This window comes from Somniosus microcephalus, chromosome 3 (genome assembly GCF_052327205.1).
Source record: "Somniosus microcephalus isolate GS21.2 chromosome 3, FLI_Smic_1.0, whole genome shotgun sequence".
In the NCBI taxonomy this organism is placed as follows: domain Eukaryota; kingdom Metazoa; phylum Chordata; class Chondrichthyes; order Squaliformes; family Somniosidae; genus Somniosus; species Somniosus microcephalus.
The window spans coordinates 104642295-104665389 of NC_140989.1; positions in this window are offsets into that span (position 1 = coordinate 104642295).

Genomic DNA, 23095 nt, shown 5'->3' on the forward strand with positions numbered 1-23095 from the left:
CACGGTACAGTATCCTCTTCCGAGGATAGAAGATATTTTCGCCTCACTATCCGGAGGGAAACGTTTCACCAAAATTGACTTGGCACAGGCATATCTACAGATGGAGGTTGAAGAGGCCTCTAAAAAGTATCTCACGATAAATACACACAAAGGTCTGTACCAGTACAATCGACTGGTTTTCGGAGTAGCATCCGCTCCAGCTATCTGGCAAAGAGCTATGGAGCAAGTCCTCCAAGGGATTCCAGGGACTCAATGCTACCTAGACGACATCCTTGTAACAGGAGAAAATGACAACGAGCACCTTGCCAATTTGGAGCAGGTGCTCACTAGGCTGAGAGAATGGGGCCTACGAGCAAATCGCCCCAAGTGCAAATTTTTCCAGAATCAAATATCATATTGTGGCCACATAATTAATAAGGAAGGGTTGCATAAGTCACCTGAAAAAATTGAAGCGGTCATAAAAGCCCCAGCACCTGAAAATGTTTCACAATTAAGGTCGTTCCTGGGATTAATAAATTACTATCATAAATTTTTACCGAACTTATCAACTCTTCTGCACCCTCTTAATGAACTGCTACAAACAGGAGTAATTTGGAAATGGAGCGAAGACTGTAAACGTGCCTTCCATAAATGCAAAGACTTAATCACGTCCAAAGAAGTTTTGGCTCATTACAACCCATCACTGCCAATCAGACTGGCGTGCGATGCATCCCCTTACGGCGTAGGAGCAGTATTATCGCATAAATTCCCTGATGGCTCGGAACGGCCGATAGCTTTTGCGTCACGCTCATTGAACTCAGCTGAGCGTAACTATGCCCAAATCGACAGGGAAGCACTCAGCCTGGTATGGGGAGTGAAGAAATTCAACCATTACCTACACGGACAAAAATTTACCTTGTTGACTGACCATCAACCCCTCATCTCCATATTCAACCCTAAAAAGGGTGTTCCCATTATGACAGCGCAAAGGCTACAGAGGTGGTCCCTTTTCCTAGGGGCACACCAATACAACATAGAATACAAAGGATCAAAACAGCATGGGAATGCTGGCGGGTTATCGCGCCTACCGTTGCCAACAGTAGAAGAAGCACCTACCGTAGACCCAGTGGAGATTTTCCACTCTACCATAGTCGAATGTCTACCAGTAACAAATTCTACCATTGAAAGGGAAACTAGAAATGACCTGACTCTCTCACGAGTCTACGATTTAACAGTGAAGGGATGGCCAACACATGGCGAACCACTGTTGCCAGCATTCTCGCAAAGAAGAGAACAGCTGTCAGTGTGCCGAGGAACCTTGATGTGTGGATCCAGAGTGGCGATTCCACCCAAACTCCAGGATAAAGTTCTAAAGGAGCTTCACGAGGGGCATCTGGGTGGAGTGAAAATGAAGAACCTAGCCAGGGCGTTTGTATGGTGGCCAGGTATCGATGGAGACATCGAAGAAATGACCAAGAGCTGCCTAGGATGCCAGAAGGTCCAAAACGCTCCACCACAAGCCCCTCTACATCCATGGGAGTGGCCCTCATCTCCCTGGCAAAGGGTACACATCGACTTTGCTGGTCCATTTATGGACTCAATGTTCTTAATCGCAGTTGATGCACACTCCAAGTGGCCGGAGGTAATAAAGATGTCCTCCACCACCACGGAAAAAACCATCACAGTATTAAGGACCATATTTGCCAGGAATGGGCTGCCTGAACAGATCTGTTCTGATAATGGACCGCAATTTGTGTCCGAAGAATTCAGGAAGTTCTTAAAAAACAATGGGGTTAAGCACTACACGTCCGTCCCATACCATCCTGCCACCAATGGATTGGCTGAAAGGTTTGTCCAGACCTTCAAGAAGGCCATAAAGGCCATGGGTAATGAAGACATAAAACTTCAGCACAAGGTGGATAACTTCTTGTTCGCATACAGGAATGCAACACATATGGTTACAAACCAAACTCCCGCCATGATGTTCTTCAATAGAAGCCTAAGATGCCGGCTGGATTTGATCAAGCCAAACATCAGAAGGGACGTGGAGAACCGGCAATTTCAAGGCATGAATGAAAGGCCAACTAGAACCTTCCAGATAGGTCAACAAGTTTTGGCCCGAGACTACCGTACCGAGAAATGGCAGCCTGGAACTATCTGCACATGACTAGGACCGCTGATGTATACCGTGGACATCGGAGAAAGCATAATAAGGCGCCATGCTGACCAAATCATAGAGTCATCCGAAAAGGGACAACCTACACCACAACTCTATACGCCTAATGATGAAGTAGAGATACCCATATCTACCTCCGATCCGGTGATACTGGAACCCGATGAACCCGACACTGGCATTCAAGCCGAATCAGCCTTGCCAAAAGAACCTACTACACCACCAGAAACTACTACACCACCGAGGCGTTATCCGGACCGAGTCAGGAAGCCTCCAGAGAGACTGACTTATAATTAATTAACTGCAGCAATGTGTAGATTATTTTTCTTGTAACATGTAATTAATGATTACTTAAAATATTATGTACTGGTTGGCTAAAAGGGGAGGAATTGTAGTGTATGTGCCTTTAAGAGCCCCATGTGTACTTTAATGCCGGTAATGGCCACTCGGGCTATATAAGCCTGTATATTGTGTTGTATCAGTTAGTTCCCCTCCAGACTTTGTTCAGTAAACACCTGTGAAACCAACTCCTGTCTTCAGTGTCTCTATTAACACACGGACACAACACTACGGAAAGCTTTTGAAGATGTGTGAGACAGTTTAGCATAATCTGCATGCTGAGAGTAGGATACAGCAAGTGTGACCATGAGGGGGAAGTAATTGTGAGGGCAGTAGTTGGTGCTGAGTGTGTGAGTACAAGCACAAGGAGGTGTTGTGTAGTATAGTGCAGGTGTTGTGATTAGAGGAGATGCTTGGCAAGGAAGAGGGAAGGGTATCTTTACTCAAATGCAAGAAAGTATGGAATAAGAAAAGACCATTCGATCTTGAACCAATCATATGAAAGTACACAGGAGTGTCTTACTTTTCCTGCCTTCTTGTGCTACCATTGCCCACCCTTCACTTTACAAACTGCCCGAGATTGGGAACTCACCATGTGGGGAACTGTAGAAATGAGGCCATGTCCTACAATTGCATGTCGTGCCAATATCCTGCGCCACATTCAGCATAAAATAAATCATCCAATTTAATGTCATATCCTCGGATTAAATGAACATTGTTTTCATGAGAAGTTGTTTGGGAAACATGTTCTCATTTATTTGCAAGCATACCATACAATGAGGTAAATTGCATTAAAAGATATAGGGCTAGATTTTCAGTTGCTTGCGCCAGCAGTTAGCGCCTTAAGAGAAGTGATTTCCGGGCGCTATGCGTGTAGCGCCCGGGCGCAGCGCAGTTTGCGCCCCGCCCCAAATTAAGTTGCCCGTTAGCGCCGGCGCAAAGTTTAGCGCCCGCCCGGATGCGCGCGCAGAAAATGACGTCACATCCTCGTGCAACGCCCTTTGGCCGCCCCGATTGCAAACTTCAGTCGGACCGCCCCATTGTGCGGCGGGCGGCCGGAGCGTTTGGAAAAAGGAACGCAACACAACCAGCGCGGGCCCCGGGGGGCGCTAATTAAAGGGAACGTCCTCTCCAGTATAAAGGCCATCCATTATTTCAGAAAACAGTCTTGTGCAACGCATTTCTGGAGACACAACAAGGAGGATAGCTAACTGGTTTCAAGCAGCAAGAGCCAGGTATTTTTGGACTCAGGCAACAGCGCTGCAAGTGGCCATTTGGAAATTAGAGTGTTTGCCAGGATTTGATGGGGGTTGCATGGGGTGCCAACGCGGAGCTGCAGCTCCATGTCCGTAGGGCTCGCAGACGTATTGTGAGAGGGGCAGCCCTGGCTAGAGGCAGAGGGGGCTACAGGCGTCGGCCACGTAGGCCTTACCCAGTCAGGCTATACCGCCAGCAGCGCTCCTACCTAAACATGAGTGCCGCGCGATGTGTTAAAAGGCTCCGATTCCGGAAGGGGGTGATTGCAGAGATCTGCCACCTGCTTCGCCGAGATCTGCGGCCAAAGCTCAGGTGCAGGACGTCTCTGTCGGTGGAAGTGAAGGTGACAGTGGCATTGAACTTCTATGCCACCGGCTCCTTCCAATACGCTGCTGGGGACATAGCAAACATCTCCCAGTACGGCGTGCATCGCTGCATCCGCCAGGTGACCGAAGCACTGTTCAGAAGGAGAAGCCAATTCATCTCCTTCCCCATGGCCCTGGAGAGCCAGCATCAGCGCGCATTGGGATTTTCCAGACTCGGGGAATTCCCCTTGGTGCAGGGCGCCATTGACTGTACGCATGTGGCTTTGCGGGCCCCTCTGGAGCATGGCGAGCAGTATCGCAACAGGAAGGGCTACCATTCTCTGAATGTGCAGCTGGTCTGTGACCACAAGCAGCGCATCATGGCAGTCAATGCCAGCTTCCCAGGCAGCAGCCACGATGCCTTTATCCTGCGGCAGAGTACTGTGCATGACATGTTCCAGGCACAGCCTCCCCCAAGAGGATGGCTACTCGGGGACAAAGGCTATCCTTTGTGCACCTGGCTCATGACCCCGCTCCGCGCGCCCAGGACCGCTGCTGAAGAGGCCTACAACGAGAGCCATCAAACCACCCGCAACATCATCGAGCTAACTATTGGGGTCCTCAAGCAGCGGTTCCGCTGCCTTGATCGCTCCGGAGGAGCTCTCCAGTATTCGCCGGACCGGGTCTCCCAATTTGTGGTGGTTTGCTGCATGCTACACAACCTGGCTATCCGCAGGACTCAGGCACTGCCACCTGACGTTGGACCAGCACCTCAGGAGGAGGAGCAGGAGGAGCATGAGGAGGAGGAGGAGGAGGAGGAGGAGGAGCAGGAGTACGTTCCCAGGAGGGAGCGACCAGGGCCAAGGGCCGCACGACGCCACCTTATTACACGGTACTTCTAAGCCCCCTGTCAGGGAATGGCCAGGGGCCATGAGGGAAGATGAATGCAGCCGCTCCGCAAGCCCTCAGCCGGCGAAGCCAACAAACACTAAGAAGAACAACCATGGAGACTGCATGAATAAAGATAATTTTTTATTAAACAAAAATGAAAAGCCCTTCCCACATGAATCCCCAAAAACAATAAACGGGCCCCACAAAAAGCCCAACAAACGACTCACTCCCACAAACTGGGGAGGAGCCACTCCACCTTTATTGAAACCGGGCCTCAACGTCGGCCTAACGCAAAAAAAAAGCCCTCCAAAAGCACAACCATGGGCAAAATAAAGATGGCCACCGCCATATTAAAGGAAAGCTGGCCACACCCTCTACTGAGTGGCCCGCGAGGGCGAGACCTTGCCCAGCATTTTGCCTCCCCTGCCCTGCCTGCTGCTCCTTCGCAAGCTCTGCCCAGTGGCTGCTGCGAGGCTGGGGGAAGGCGCCTGAGGCTCAGATGCCCTTCCGCCAGATGCCACTGGGGGGCGGCCTACACGGCGTTTGGGCCTCGAGGGGCCGTCTCCTGAGTGGCGCGCCTGAGCCTGGCCACCATCAGCTGCAGCCGCTTGCCCTTGACGCCCCAGAGGGGGAATGGCGGCGACGGATGGTGCAATGTGGGCCAGCTGGCGTCTGGGATGCGCTGGCTGGTGCTGTGGCGCGGTGGCACTCGGCCGGGCCCGCACTGCAGGATCCGCAGCAATCAGCCGACGGCCGGCTTGCTGGGATGGTCCAGCGCGGCGCCTGCCCTGGCGATGCCTGCCTGAGACAGCGCGTGTGGCAGCAGTGAGTGGCCCTCTGGTCCTGGTGTGCGCGCGCATCACATCCGCCAGGGTCTTGACGGCATCAGTTAGCATGCGGCCAGTCGCGGCAGTTGCTGCCCCGAACTCGCGCACACTGGTCGCCAGCGACTCGATGGCCTCAGGCATGCGCCCCACCACGCTCATGAGCTCCGTGTGGTGCCGGTCCGAGTCGTCGGCCATCTGATCGAGCTTCCGCACCTCCTCCGAAGTGAAGGTGTCCGGACTGGAGTCGCGACTCTCCCGCTGGGGAGGAGGGGGCCGAACTAGGGGACCCTTGCCGCGTTGGTGACGGCGAGTTTGCCGAGCAGCAGCACTCCCCTCTGATCCTTCCCCCCTTTGGGGGGAAGGCCGCGGGCCACGCGCACGGCTGCTGGGTGGCTGGACGCCACTGGTCCCAGAAGCTGCATTGCCCTGCGACAGTTCCTCCAGGCACTCGTCCAGTGAGGAGGTGTCGAGCATTTCCTCCTCTCCTGCGGGACGTGACTGTTCCCCCGAAGGTCCGGCTTGCTCCTCCTCCTCCTCCTGGTTGGAGGTGCTGTCACTGGCAGCCTCAGGGTCCTGGTCGTCACCAGCTGAAAGCAGGAATGCACAAGAGTAGCTTCAGAGTGAGGAGACGGCGTCAGCGAGGGAGTTAGGACTGGTGGGATTCAGCGCATTGGTGGGACAGTGGCAAAGGAGATAGCTCGGATGGGCCAGTGCGACGCGAGAGGGCCAAAAGGCGAGGTCCTTACCATTGCCGGGCAGTGGAGGGTCGGATACACCGCACGCTGTGGGGACAATCACACGTGCTCCCATGAGCACACACACGCGCTCCTCCAGCCGAGTGAGCTCCTGCAGCTTGGCGCGGCCACCCCTGGCACGGGCCTGGCGATTAAACGCTACTTTAGCCTGCAAGAGAAAGGACGGGCTGTAAGTGCGCAGTGAAGCCCTGATGTAGTGTGCACTGCCTCCCATGGTGGAATAGCTTGGCCAAAGTGTAGAGTGCCGAATGGCCATTTGATGCTCATGACTGTCCCAATGCTGCTGGCTGAGGGCTGGCCAAAAGGACTTTCAGGTCCCTTTGCCCATCATGTCAGGTGTACATGCAAGAATGAGGAGGAGACTGGAAAGGCTACTCACCCTCACAATCCTGGTCAGATCGTTGTACTTCTTACGGCATTGTGTGTGGGTCCTGGGGGCCTCGCCGGTGAATGTCACCCTCTGGGCGATCTGCTTCCAGGCTTTGGTGTAGTCGTGGTGGGTTGGATTCCTCCCACTGTCTGGAAACAAGATCTTGCGCCTCACCTCCAGAGCTGTGAGCATGATGTCCAGATCACCCTCTGAGAAGCGCAGGGCACGCTGACGGGCCTTCTCTGGCGTTGCCATGACTCCCTGGGGCTGAGCAGTAGTGTTGAGGCCTCTTTGCAAGGCTGCAGTGTGCAGGGCGTGGCAGCAGACTAATTCGTCCCTTCCCCCTTTAAGAGCTGGTCGGCACCACGGGGTCTGCTGTCAGTGCAAAAATGACCGCACCCGTGCTGCGCCCCGCCTGGGCGCTATCCCTCTGGACCGCCGGCTTAGCGCCTAAAGAGAGTAGTGGAACGCCTCTTTTAGCGCTCCACCAACCTCTTAGGGCGAAGCCACTGAATTCCCGGCAACGGGGCGCTACTTTGGGGCGGGCGCTAACTTCGGGCGGGCGCTAAAGCTAGCGCCCCAAAACTGCCTAAACTGAAAATCTAGCCCATAATCACACCACTTTCGCATAATGCCATTATCCTTGCTTTTCTGGCTCATCTCCATCTATAAAATAAAACCTGGAAATTGTTGTGAGCAACTTTACCATTCAAGCTCTTAACAAGCTTGCATCAAATTCCATTCTCTGCTAGTTTAACGGAGGCAGTAACCCATTTAAAATAAGTGGGTTACTGCCCTTGTCGGAATAGCAGAGGGAAGAATTTCATATAAGCATGTTAAGCGTTCATATGATAACATCACTCACAGCTATTTCCAGGCTTAAAATAGGTTTGCCAAACACTTTGCACGAAGACAATGCCCTTTAAGATATTAGAGGCCTGAACTTTATCATTATTTAAATTTTTGTCAGGTATTAGTTTTAGGGCATCACTTAAGGTGCAACCTCTTCTTGTCCCACCTGTATATAATTTGCATAATAGTAATTCCACTAATTAGAATAGGTGGGCTGGGTTGCTGGTTCTTTAGACACCACGATTGCCAATCTATAATGATGTACTGTATAATTTTACTAATCACGGCTTTAGTAATCAGCAGAGAATACATTTGCAAAGATTACTGCAGTCACTTATTTAATTCAGTCTGTGAGGACTGATATATTTGCAGTCTTGTGCATGAACAACTGTACCTACTCCTCATAAATGGTTTAATAAATACAACTCATATACTCATGCACATAACAGTCGGAATCTAAGGATAGCTTTGCAAGGCCCTGTTTTGCTTTGCTAGACAGGTGATAGGCTGCGGAATTGGCCATAAAATGTTAAAGCCCTATCTCCGCCCTGCTCCCGTCTAATGAGGCTCCACACCACAAGTGGAGCTTCGCACAATGATAGCTTTATGTATGGTGCACATTTATAATTAAGTTTGCAATTATTTTAATTGTTTCTTTTCATGTGTGACATTTAATGTGGCAGGAGTTCCAAAAGGCAACTAAGACATAGCAAATTTGCTTTTAACCCCATAAAAATACCTTTCCACCATTTTTGATTTTTACATTTACCCCAATTCTAAGCCCTTCCATCTGTACAATGCACCATTCCCTAATCTAAGTAACAGGTGAGCAACTTGGGCCCAGGCTTTAATCAATGTTGCTCAATAATGACCCGTTAGAATGCATGCAGGTCTTTTAGGGGTTGACTGAATGTACCAATCATTACAATAATAATTTCACCTAGAAATGATTTGTTATCTAATCCTTCCAGATATGGTACCTTTTTTGGAGCTCCCATACATGGAGGGTTTCTAGGTGATTGATAAAACCAGAGTTATTCTTATCTACAAAAGTGACAGATGTTGGTATCTTCCTTTATTTTCCATGAATCCAGTGCACTAAAGCTCAGTTAAGCTTGTGCGGGGTAAACAAATTACGCGATATAAAGAAACTCAGTAGGATGCCTCTACTTTCAAGGCAAAAACCTGAAAAATATCTATGACCCACGCATAAGATGCCCCATCAGTTATCACAACTCCCTAAAAGTGGGAAATTTTACTTTAATTTCCATTGATTGTTTTGCCCATTACAAACAGGAAGAGAGGAGTGGGAGACTGCACTGGAGAAAGGGGAGTGGAACATAGAGAGCTGGTGAGAAGGAATAGTGCTGGAGAGTCCAGAATAGATAGCAGAGGAGGACTGGGTAAGGAACAAGTGATTGTATTCCGCAAGGTTAGTTACAAGTAACATCCACCACAATGATTCACCATTAAGACGACTCCTTTACTTTCAACCCCCAAACAGTGACCAAAATTTCTAGTCTTGCATATGAAAATACATAGTACACATCCTTTGAATGACAAATAGGAGGAAATATGATGTTTTCTTATGGGTGCTATTTTCATAAGAAAAATCTTCCAAGACATAGAATTGTGCATCGTGCACCTCCATTACCCAGACTATTTCCACTGTTGGACCCCTTGTTGTACTCTTCTAGAGCTGTCCTATGATTGTGTGGATCCTGAAAGGAATTTATAAAGGGTGCTACACTTGGTTCAGACACTCAGCACTGCACTTTAGGGTTGTCTTATCACAGTTCCATTGGACCTGTGTGTGGGGGCTTGATTAACCTCATCTATAGGAAACTATGGGGTTTTCTGATGAAAGGTCATCGACCTGAAACATTAACTCTGTTTCTCTTTCCACAGATGCTGCCTGACCTGCTGACTATTTCCAGCATTTTCTGTTTTTATTTCAGACTTCCAGCATCTGCAGTATTTTGCATTTTTTATGAGCTGTATCCTAATGCTTTGGGCCCAGACAGACATTTAACTATGCTTTGTTCAATCCAGAGGCCCTGAATTAATTATATATTTGTTCAGTTTTAAACAGCTGAAATTCCTGAAGCCATGGTCCCCATTCTCAAGAAAACCCGGTTCAAGTGTGCTGGATGGTAATTAATTTGATGCACTCGATAGGCTCACCCTGTGGCAAAACGAGCATGGATGGAGTAGATCCTAACCCTGTGTTACAAATTCAGGTCTGCCATCGATATCTTCGCAGTTTGAGTGGTGTCAGTCACTCCTGTAAGTGGATCTCACGTCCTTGCCATGTTGAGTTGACTCAGACTGCCCAATATCTACTTATACAGTGGTGTAACCCAGGGGATGTATTTTACACAGTAACCTCATGAGCTTCTCCAATGTTTCGATACGTGGAATTGATGAACATGCTGGTAAGATGAGGTCAATGACAAATCAAAAAGCTAGTTTCTGTTATAGAATACACATGACTGAACAAAAGCAGCAATCCAGGCTTTCTTTTAAACTTCTACATTGCTTCCCGTAACAAGAGAAAATAATAAAAACATGTTATGCTAACCTGAATTGCTGACAAACTATTCACTTATTTTATTCTCTTTTGGGTCAGTTTCTAGCTGGAAAAACCAACCGATGACATTTTGCTTACAAGCTCAGGCCAAGATCTGCCTTCTCACAGCTTTTTATTGGACCTGACTGATCCTGATCAGGGGTTTGCGTTCCATTTTGTTAATTCTGACTGCAGGAAATAGGATCTCACCAGACTACCCTGGCAACTACGCCCGCTGAGCTTAAATGAATTGAGTCATCTCAACCACAATAGATGTAAACAATCACTGAAATGTCCAAACTAACTTTTATTGTCTGAAGCACGTTGGCACAGACACCCCATCCAAAGCTTAATTAGGAAGTAAAAATCATGGAAATTAAAGATATTAAAAGAAGAAATAAAAATACTGAAAAATAAGACTGTGCACACGTCTATCCATTACCCTTTGTTACAATGCACATGTGAACATGGTGTCTAAGAGTCCATCAGGAAAAGTGATTACAGATGAAGAAATTATGAATGTCCATGCACCCTTCCCCCCACCCCATCACCAGTAATACCATGAAATATTACCATGTTATGCAGGTTGTAACAGGTAAAATACTTAAATACTCTCCTTTGCCTTTACTGTGATCTATTCCCTCCATGTCCATATATCTAACTACCATTTTCAAAATGCCAAGCGTGCTCTATTATTATCCTTGTTTAGAGTAAGTCTGCTATATCTTTGCTGTGCATTCAAAGCACAAAAAAGGCGGGGAGGGGGAAACAGCTAGTCCACTGAACCTGTCCCAACCTGACAGGTTGCAGCCTACACACACCATCAGGCTCATCCCATCCCATAGTCATGCAACCTCCTGGGAGAAGCAAAAAAGAACAGAAAAAAACGTAGGCCAATTTAGGAAAAAACTCTTGAGAAATTACTCTCCGACCCAAAGACAATCAAACAAGCTCCAGTATTATCATCACTAGCCCAGATAACCCACATACTTTCTATAACTCAAAGGGGGAGAAATTCGGTATCGCCCCGTTTGGGGCGCAATTATCTGCCGGGCGCAAAGATTAGCGCCTGGCGCTAATTATCGCCTCCGACTATAACTTGGCTTTTATCGTCCCTGGAGGTGATTGGAGCGCTAAATCAGGCACTGCACAACTGTCTTAAGGTGCAAAGGCCGAGGAGCGAGGTGCTAACTCAGAGCGCGGGCGCAGCGCAGGTGATGTCAGTTAGCGATGGAACACAGACACACTGGCGCTGGCCAGTTCTTAAAGGGGAGGGTCGATCTTGCTCTCCAGCCACACCCTGCTCATTGGAGCCTTGAATCTCAGCCTGGAGAGACCTGTGACTACATTTTCCAGCCAAGGACTATGGAGAGGGCGCTTCAGCGAGCGGGCCTTGGAGGCTCTGGTTGGCGCGGTGGAGCGCAGAAGATCTATACTCTACCCTGAGAGTGGCAGGAGGTCTTTGCCACGCGACTACAGAAGAGTGTGGAGGGAGGTGACTCAGCACGTCTCCTCCAGGCGCATGGTGCTCAGGACCCATACGCAATGTCGCAAAAAGTTCAATGACCTCACTTGGGTCGTCAGGGTGAGTGGCTTTTTTTCAGTACCTCTCCATCCCTCCATTTCAACCTCACTCTATGGCCAGAGGGTCTTAAAACCCCAATGCCCAACACTCATCCAAGACCTATGGCCCTCTCATGAAACACACACGCACATTCCACACCTAGCAGTAAGGGCTATTCAACTATGGGAGGCACATCAGGCAAGACCATGGCTGCATACATTAAGGGCTATTCAATTATGGGAGGAACATCAGGCAAGACCATTGCTGTATATTTACTCAGGCACCGTTCTTTTTCTTGCAGGCCAAGCTATCTCATAACAGGAGACAGCAGCAACGGACGGGTGGAGGGCGGCCTCAGCTGCAATCCTCAGCGATCTTGAGGCGCACGTCCACAGGATTGTGGCAAGACAGGTGATCGGTCCCGTCGCCCCTGGAGAGGTCGACCCCATTCGGGACAGCAATGGTAAGGTCATCAGTTTTCTCTCCTCTCTCATTCCACTTGTCCCTCACAACACCAGCCTTTGACACTTTACTAAATCGCTCCACTCCTTCCTCCCTTACTGCCCCCCTGTCCTCACGCTAAAGCCACTCTTGTACCTCCCTGCTTTCAGATGGTGATTCACCAGCTGAGGAGACGGGCCCTCAAGCTGCCAGTGGGAGGGAGGCCACAGGTGAGGAGGAAGAGGAAGCTGGAGCATCAGCGCCACCCTCTGCCGAGGAAGCCCATGCCCACACTGGGACCACATCTTCCCTGGAGGGGAGCAGGGGCGAAGGGTCTGATGAGGGTGAAGCTCCAGAACCCAGCGGGCTGCAGCAACGCGATGGGGGTAGGGAAGCTCGGGGGCTTTCTCCCCAGAGGGAGAGTAGGCCAGCGAGTCCTGCTGCACGGGACGCAGAGGAGGAGCGGCTCATCGCTGAAATGAACACCCAGGCGGTGGACATGCTCACTCAGCTCATGTGTGCAGTGGGAAGGGTGCCCGACAGCACTGATGCACTGGCAAGGAGTGTGGAGCACTACGCTGTAGCACAGGCGGATGCCACGCAAATGCTTAGTGCTGCAATTCAGTCACTGGCTGCCGTGATCCAATCTCAGACTGCCCTCATGCAGACTCAGATTGAGGCCACGCAAGCACTGACTGCTGCCATTGTCGCTGGTTCGGACACATTCTCTCTCAAGATGACAGCATTCCTGCTGCCACCACTGTCACTTCCCCATTGCACTTGCCACCGCCTGTAGGACAGACTGCTGCCGCCCATGAAGAGTTGGTGCAGTCTGCAGCTGGGCCCTCCAGGCCCAGAGCTGGTCGAGGCCATCCTTCAAGGGCATTTGTAGTCTCAGGTTCTGACAATCAGCAGCCTTCCACCAGCCTTGCTGCAGCCACTGGGGCCCCATTACGGAGGAGCAGTAGGGTGGGAAGGGGGGAAGTGCGCAAGGGAAGGAGATCACCCTAGAAGGGCAAAAAGTAGGAGGTGTGACGAAATGTTGGGAATTTTTTTATTAAAGGCCGAGGTTCGTGTTCAAACTTTTGTTTAGTGTTTTGGACATTATCTCCAGGTTGTGAGAACCAGTTATGTTAATTAATGATTTTTTGTGTTTGTTTCTATTAGTTTGTCATGAAGAAATGACACACACAGAGTTTGTAAAATGAAAAAGTTTTTGTATTCAAAATGTACAGGTTTGGCCTTTGGAATCATTGTTGCCTTGGCCGGCTTTGGGGTTGCAGGTTGCTTTCATTCATGTTGTTCTCCATGCCAGAAGCCATTTCCTCAGTAGGGGCCTAGAAGCGGCTTGTTATCAGTCGTTGACAGACGGCCCTTGCAATTCCAACATTGTGGGCCTCCCTCCCGCCTTAGTGCTGCTGCTGATCATCCACTTCCTCTTCCTCCTCGTCTTCCTGCTCCTCTACCTCCTCCTCCGGTGGTGCACCAATCCCTGGTGACATTGGCTAGGTCCTGAGGATTGCCAGGTTATGAAGAATGCAGCACACAACTATAAAGAGGGAGACTCGCTCAGGCGAGTACTGCAGAGCTCCTCCTGAGTGGTCCAGACAGCGGAACCATTGCTTGAGCATGCCAATCATCTGCTCAATGATGTTCCTGGTGGTGAGATGGCTCTCATTGTACCGCAGCTCAGCAGGGGTGTTGGGGTTACGGAGCGGTGTCATCAGCCAGGTGCAGTTGATAACCCTTGTCCCCGAGGAGCCAACCACTTGGCTGATGCGATGCCTGGAAAAGTTCTGGCACACCAGTCTGGCGCAGTCTGGCGTGGCTGCTGCCAGCATAGCGGGCATTGACAGCGAGTATCAGCTGTCTGTGGTCACAGACCAACTGGACGTTTAAGGAGTGGAACCCCTTACGGTTTCAGAAAACCTCTGCATTCTCATGCGGTGCCCACAATGCCACATGCGTGCAGTCAATGGTGCCCTGCACCATGGGGTAGCCCGCTATCCTCGCAAAGCCCAATGCGCATTCATGCTGTTTGGCCCGGGTCATCAGGAAAGAGATGTACTGGCGTCTCCTTTTATAGAGGGTATTTGTGACCTGACGGATACAGCAATGTACCGCGAACTGGGAAATATTGGCGATGTCCCCGGTAGCTGCTTGAAAGGAGCCGGTGGCACAAAAATTCAGAGCCACTGTGACCTTCACTGCCACCGACAGAGACGTCCTGCTCCTCAGTTGAGGCTGCAGCAAGTGGCAGAGCTCAGTGACCACCTCCTCGCTGAAGCGCAGTCTGCACAAACACTGCTCCTCAGACAAATTAATGTAGGAGAATTGTTCCCGGAATACCATGGGAGGGTAAGGTCTCCTGTGCAGAGGCCTGTTGGCCCTCCTCCGTCTGGCCATGATTGCCACTCTCTCTCTGCGTCTCTGTTGCCTCCGATTCTGCAGGCGCAGGACAACGCCCCAAATCAATGCAGCCCCCATAGTCTCTTGGCAATCGAAGTAATGAAAGTCAAAATCCAAAAGTACCTGCAAAGTGATGCTCAGTAGCCAAAACTACTTCACACAGCGTTGACTCTATGCAGAAGTCTCTCTCTCTCTCTCTCACAGAATCTCTCTCTCTGTCAGAATGAGTGATGCAAAAACGTCTACCACAGAAAAAGCCAGGAAGAAGGCGTCTTTAAATAGCGCCCCCCAGCCCCTCACCGACTGGGAAACGTTCCCTGTTGTTGCTTGCGCCAGGCGGAAAGGAGGGGGGCGCCACTCAATATCCGGTCCGGGGTGCCACCAGGGCATTGCACGCTCGACTGACGTCATGATCTGTGGGCGCAGGAGATCGGGGCGGTAAACTTTTGCACCATTGCAAAAACTCTAGTTAACTTCACGAGCGGTGCAAACATCGCCGCACCCGGGCGCTAATTGCTTTGCGTCCCATTAGCACCCTCTTAGGGCGCTAACAGGAGGCGCAAACCAAATGAATTTTTCCCCCCAAGGTGTTTTCCACTTGCAGGAACTCAACCAGCATCCCTGTGCAGCAAATTCACATTCACCCCATGTATTGGCAACTAATTCCAGAGGTTGATGATTTGGGATTTTTTTTTTTACTCATTCACAGGATGTGGGCGTCGCTGACAAGACCAGCATTTATTGGCCATCCCTAATTGCCCTTGAGAAGATGGTGAGCCGCCTTAAACCACAGTCCGTGTGGTGAAGGTCTTTTCTCATAGCGGTTTATTACAACTGAATGTCTTGTTAGGCCATTTCAGAGGGCAATTAAGAGTCAACCACATTGCTGTGGGTCTGGAGTCACATATAGGCCAGTCTGGGTAAGGGCTGCAGATTTCCTTCCCTAAAGGACATTAGTGAGCCAGATGGGTTTTATGACGATCCAGTAGTTTCATGGCCACCATTACTAGCTTTTTTATTCCATTGTTATTTAATTATCTGAATTCAAATTCCCCAGCTGCCGTGGTGGGATTTGAGCTCATGTCTCTGGATTATTAGTTCAGTAACATAACCAATATGCTACCGGGTACCCCCTAGTGCTTCATGCCATAGCCCTTGTCCCTTCAAAAAGGGATGCTGGCATTATTTTTTTTAAAACACAGGCACTGATAACTGCAGGTTAATATCTTGCTTTGGAGTCACCCAACAGTCAATTATGCATAATTGCTTATATGCATAAACCTTCTGCTTTGTCATGAATTGGCAAGGATGAAAGAATTGTGCTGCCAGGGAAATTGGCACACACATCAGGAATGATATTCTTGGCAACACATGCCACTATTAACAGAATGGAAGCCTTTCCTGTTACAGTAGATGTGCAGATTCTCAGCAGGTGCAGGGATGGGTTAAGTGGGTACAGCCAATGAAACCTAACACTTTTTTGATCCCGCTGTGCATGGAAAGTATGATTAATCTCTTCCTCTATGTGACTATAATGTACATCAGTGTCCTTTGGTCCCTGCCAATGTGGTTTGCCCGACCTGGATGCCCTAGCATGGAAAATTGAGGCTCATGGGATAAAGGGGAAAGTTTTGGCGTGGATAGGGAACTGGCTGTCAGATAGAAAACAGAGAGTTGGAATAAACGGCTCATTTTCTGAATGGCAGGCAGTAACAAGTGGGGTACCACAGGGATCTGTCCTGGGCCCCCAGCTGTTCACAATTTACATTAATGACCTGGATCAGGGAGTCGGATGCAGCATTTCCAAATTTGCAGACGACACTAAACTAGGAGGGGGGGTGGGCTCAGAGGAAGAGACCAGGAAGCTCCAGAGCGATTTGGACAGACTGGGCGATTGGGCGGATAAATGGCAGATGCACTATAATGAGGAGGAGGAATTCCTTGAGTGTTTGAGGGATGGTTATCTGGATCAATATGTCGAGGAACCAACTCGGGAACAGGCTATATTGGACTGGGTACTGTGCAATGAGAAGGGACTAATCAGTAATCTTGTTGTACGGGGACCCTTGGGTCAGAGCGATCATAACATGATCGATTTCTCACTCGAAATGGAGAGCGAAGAAATTGACTCAGAGACTAAGGTCCTGAATTTAAACAAGGGGAATTATGATGCCATGAGACGGGAACTGAGTAGGTCTGATTGGACAACGTTCCTGGGAGGACTGGAGGTAGATAAACAATGGCAAACATTTAAAGATAGAATGACAAAATTGCAAAAATTGTTTATACCAATCTGGCATAAAAGGAAATCTAAAAAGGTGACTCAACCGTGGATAACAGGGGAAATTAGAGACAGCATAAAATCCAAAGATAGGGCGTATAAAATAGCCAAAAAAAGCGCCAGAGCGGAAGATTGGGAACAGTTTAAGATAGAGCAAAGGAGGGCAAAGGGCATGATCAAGAGGGGCAAAATAGCTTACGAAAACAAGCTGGCGGAAAATATAAAAACTAACTCCAAAAGCTTTTATAAATATATCAAAAGGAAAAGACTGGTGAAAACCAAAGTTGGTCCATTGCAGTCAGATACGGGGGAATATATAATGGGAAATAAGGAAATGGCAGATCAACTAAATGCATACTTTGGGTCAGTCTTTACGAAGGAAGACACAAAAAACCTCCCTGGGATATCGGGAAAAATAGGGACATTGGCAAAGGAGGAACTGACGCAAATCAATATCTCTAAGGATATGGTGTTAAGGAAGCTAAAGGGATTGAAGGTGGACAAATCCCCAGGGCCTGATAACATGCATCCTAGGGTACTGAAGGAGGTGGCCCTAGAGATAGCGGATGCACTAAGGATGATTTTTCAGAATTCATTAGACTCGGGAACAGTGCCGATGGATTGGAGGGTAGCTAACGTTACCCCACTATTCAAAAAGGGGGGTAGGGAAAAAGCAGGTAATTACAGACCTGTAAGCCTTACATCAGTTGTGGGCAAAATGCTGGAGTCCATCATTAAGGATGAAATAGCGGAGCACTTAGCAAATGGGGACAGGATAGGACAGAGTCAACATGGATTTACAAAGGGTAAATCGTGCTTGACTAATCTATTGGAATTTTTTGAGGGAGTAACTGGTAGAATAGATGGGGGAGAGCCAGTAGATGTGGTGTACCTGGACTTCCAAAAGGCCTTCGATAAGGTCCCACATAAAAGATTAGCATGGAAAATTGAGGCTCATGGGATAAAGGGGAAAGTTTTGGCGTGGATAGGGAACTGGCTGTCAGATAGAAAACAGAGAGTTGGAATAAACGGCTCATTTTCTGAATGGCAGGCAGTAACAAGTGGGGTACCACAGGGATCTGTCCTGGGCCCCCAGCTGTTCACAATTTACATTAATGACCTGGATCAGGGAGTCGGATGCAGCATTTCCAAATTTGCAGACGACACTAAACTAGGAGGGGGGGTGGGCTCAGAGGAAGAGACCAGGAAGCTCCAGAGCGATTTGGACAGACTGGGCGATTGGGCGGATAAATGGCAGATGCACTATAATGTGGACAAGTGCGAAGTTATCCACCTTGGGTGCAGGAACGGGAGGGCAAATTATTATTTAAATGGCAATAGATTGGGAGAGGGGGAAGTACAGAGAGACCTGGGTGTTCTTGTACACCAGTCACTGAAGGCGAGCATGCAGGTGCAACAGGCGGTCAAGAAGGCAAACGGTATGCTGGCCTTCATAGCAAAAGGGTTAGAATACAGGAACAGGGATACCTTGCTGCAGCTGTACAGGGCACTGGTGAGACCACACCTCGAGTACTGTGTACAGTTTTGGTCGCCTCATCTGAGGAAGGATGTTCTTGCCATGGAGGGGGTGCAGCGGCGATTCACCAGGCTGATACCAGGAATGGCGGGAATGACCTATGAGGAGAGACTATGTAGTTTAGGGATGTACACACTGGAGTTTAGAAGATTGAGAGGGGACCTCATAGAAGTGTATAAAATTCTGACAGGTCTAGACAGACTGGATGCAGAAGGAATGTTTCCCTTGGCGGGTGAGAACAGAACTAGAGGACATAATTTAAGGATAAGGGCTAAACCATTTAGGACAGAGATGAGGGGGAATTTCTTCACTCAGAGAGTGGTGAACCTGTGGAACTCATTGCCACAGAGGGCAGTGTATGCCAGCTCATTAAATATATTTAAGAGGGAATTAGATATATTTCTACGGGCAAAAGGGGTTAAGGGTTACGGAGAGAAGGCGGGGACGGGATACTGAATTAAAGGATCAGCCATGATCTCATTAAATGGCGGAGCAGGCACGAAGGGCCGAATGGCCTACTCCTGCTCCTATCTTCTATGTATCTATGTATCTATGTAAGTTGCTTGAGAAATTACTCTGGACATTGCTGACTTATGTTTGTGATTGCTCTGGCAGGATTCCAAAATAGACTGGCATCATGGACATGATTGGTGTTAGCCTGGCATCCCATACTCTAATTTAGCTCACCACATATGTCATGAATTTTCTTACTAAATCTAAAGCCTAGAATTTACTGTTAGCAATATTAGTTAATAAATGATTAATGCATTTGTTTACATTCATCCATCCACTATTTTAATCCATTTAAAATAAACAGGTTAAGATCTACATTAAATAGCAGACAAATGGACATCATGTTTGTTTGTACCACTAGCACCAAGCAGCCAGTTTGACAAGAGCAGTAACAAAACCAGCAGCCATTTTGTACTGTGTGTTGTCCTTTTTGGAGGCCAGATGGTTTTTAAAATATAAACAAATTCTTCCCGAGCTGCAAACAAATAAATGACTACAATCCAGCAGCAGACAAGACTCAGCCACTTCCTGGTTTTTCCCCATAGAATATAATTTTAAATATTCTGTGCAGTATTACACTTATTTTGAGTTGGCTTTAACAACACTTCATAACTTAAGAGTGAGAAATCAGGAATGGGTAACAATCTGTCCCAATGTTCATTAAATGCTCATAGAACTGTTAAGTATTGTGGTCCCTTCCCAATGGAAACTGTCATGTATGACAACTTGGTTCCATTGGACTTACCATCACCCTGAAGAAAGGCCCCTTTATTTATTACCAAGCTACTTGGAAGTATTAGCCCCAAGGTTTGTTTGTGGTATTGCTCTTCAAATCTTAGGGAGTGAAGTTTGTGAATGACAAAATCACAAGCTAAATACATGTATGGAAGGATATTCAGCTCATCCATCCAGATAAAAACTTGCTAGTCAATTTTCACATCCATTGTTGGAACTGACAGGAAGCAAGTGTGGTGGTAGTATCAGCCTCCCAAGATTACAAGTGCTGACCAAGTTTCCAGACTCAGCCTACTTTGCATATTGTAGGAGAACTGAAGGCACTCTGGAATATCAATATATAAGTAACCACCAACTTCATTTAAAGCATAGGTGCTTAACAGTGAGGCATCTGAAGAACCATGAGCAGTCACAGGCCAGCTGTGTCCATGGCGCACAATGACAGGGAAAGAGCTGTGATTTTTTCACAGGAAGACCTGCATGCCCTCAGGGAAGAGGTGGAAAACAGGAGGAACAGACTACTGGGTGTACCAGGCAGCAAGCCATCCCGAAGTGTCAGTCTTAGGAACATAAGAACAGGAGTAGGCCATTTAGCCCCTTGAGCCTGTTCTGCCATTCAAAGAGATCATGGCTGATTATTGAACTATCTCCATATACCAACCTTTGCCCCGTATCTTAATACCTATGGTTAACAAAAATCTATCAATCTCAGATTTAAAATTAACAATTGTCCCAGCATCAACTGTCGTTTGCAGAAGAGAGTTCCAAACTTCTACCACCTTTTGCGTGTAAAAGTGTTTCCTAACTGTTATGTTCATTAATAACTAGACATTCTTATTATGAACACAGCTAGCTTCTAGCTAGTTATTTATTCAGTACACGTTCTCTAGGTACAGTATCTGTAGAGGTGCTGCATGTGTGCTCCTGTGTGCAGGCTGCCATCTTGACTGCTGCCTTGTGGGTAGCCTAGCCTCATGGGTAATGTAGTCTTAATATAATATATAGCTGGGTAGTGTAGTCTTAATACATACAGCTATATACAGCTCTACACAGCTCTACGGCTCCACCTAGTGTCCACTATAGAATGACATGTTTTTGATCGTTACATCCCCCTTTCTTTGAGGTTTAACAAAATCAATATCAATCAACTTTCAAGAAAACAATAAAGATAATATCAGTAACACTTTTGTTAGTGCTCTATAAACATAAACATTTTCAAAACAGTCAACACATTTTCAAAGCTTTACATTGTACTCAAAGATTAAGTCTATCAGGCTTTTTTTTACTTCACGTGTGGATCTTCTCAACACGGGTAAGTCTGATGTGTCTTCATGAGATTGTTCTGGCGGTGAATGACAAGATGCAGTTGCGGCATTGTCATCAATCTGCTCTTGTATAGATCGAGGTCTCCTTGCGATCTTTGCTTGGAGAGGGTTTCAGTGTTTCCTTCACTCTTCATGCCATAACTCTCAATGTAGTCAATGCACTCTCGAAAAACTGCTGGCAGCTGGATCCCATCATACAGCATAGTCCTCTCAGCAGCCTCAGCTAATGGAACACCAAAGATTGGCCTGAGGGAAGAAGGAGTATCCACCGGAACTGCTTCCTGCTCTGGTGCAGGCTTCTTCTTTTTCTTTTTCTCTTTCCACTGCTTAACAACATCTGCTGTGGTTATATCTTTGGACTTTTTCTCCTTCTGTTTTTCCTCTTTGTGCTTTTCTTCCTTTGGCTTCTCTTTGACCTTAAAGTCTTTTGCTTTCTTCTTGGAGAAACTAGGCTTTTTGAAGACATGGATACCCTTTGGCCTTTTCATCCTTGATGGGTTCTCTGCTTCATCACCTGAGTCATCTGGTCTGCTTATGGCACAGTTTATGCAGTAGACTCTCTTGACCAGTTCTAAGTCTTCACAAGCTTTGTCACCTAGTATCGAATCAAGTCTTTCAGCCACAACAGAAAACATGAGATGATGCACTTTGTCTTTGACTGTCACTTTAAGTCTGCATACACCTAAGCTATCTATTTTCTGTCCATTATAGTTCTTCAGTAGTACTGACTTTTTCTGTATTTTGGGCTTTTCTTTCATATTGTTAATGTCACTCATACTGATTAAGTTTGCTTTTGCCCCAGTGTCTAGTTTCAAGGTAATTAATGCTCCATTTACCTGCAATGGGATCATCTATTTGTCCACTTTTACTGCATTGACTTTATGTTCAGCATTGTCCATTTCTGAGGGCTGCACATTTTCTGTATCTTTTTTGACATCGTCACATGACACCATTCCAACAAAAATGTCTCACTTAAATCAGTGTCCTCAATTACATTAACTCGTTGCCCTTTCTTAGTTTGTACTTTTGAAAAGCATTGTTTGGCAAAGTGATTCTTTCCATTACACTTTGTGCACATTTTTCCAAACGCTGGGCATTGTCTTAACTGGTGTTTGTAACCACAGCGTTTAGAATTTAAAATTTCATCCTCCGATTGCTTTTCATTTCTGTTCTGCCCACGTTTCTTCCCCTTGTAGGACACAGCACCGACAGCAGCATTTTCACTCATTACAATTGCATCATTATGATTTCACTGAAAGTCTTCGCGTGCTTTCGAGCTAGCTCGCTGGCTTGGCATATTTTCACTGCATTTTCCAAATTTAGTTTGGTTTCTCTCAACAGACGTTCCCTGACTTTTTTATCATGAATACCAAACACAATCTGGTCATGAATCATGGATGATTTCAGCTCAGAGAAATTACATGTCTGTGCTTTCAGTTTCAGATCAGTTATAAAGCTAACAAAAGTCTCATTTTGTTGCTGCGTCCGAGAACAGAAGATGTATCTTTCATACGTCTTTCTTTTTGGGAGAGCAATGTGCATCAAAATTTTTTAGCACATCTTCTAATTTTTCTCTGTTCTCCGCTGGATTAAATACAAATGTATTAAATACCTCTATCGCCTGTGGGCCTGCAACCGTGAGCAGCAACGTTATCTTCCTTGCGTCTGGCTTCGTACCGAATCTGATGGCTGCAATGTAGAGTTCGAATTGCTGTTTAAAAGTCTGCCAATTGTAGTCGATTTTTTCTGTGAGATTCAAACGCTCTGGTGGCTTCAAATTCTCCATGTCGCTTTTCACAATTTTCAGCAGATCTTCACCACCCTGGTACCATGTTATGTTCATTAATAACTAGACATTCTTATTATGAACACAGCTAGCTTCTAGCTAGTTATTTATTCAGTACACATTCTCTAGGTACAGTATCTGTAGAGATGCTGCATGTGTGCTCCTGTGTGCAGGCTGCCATCTTGAC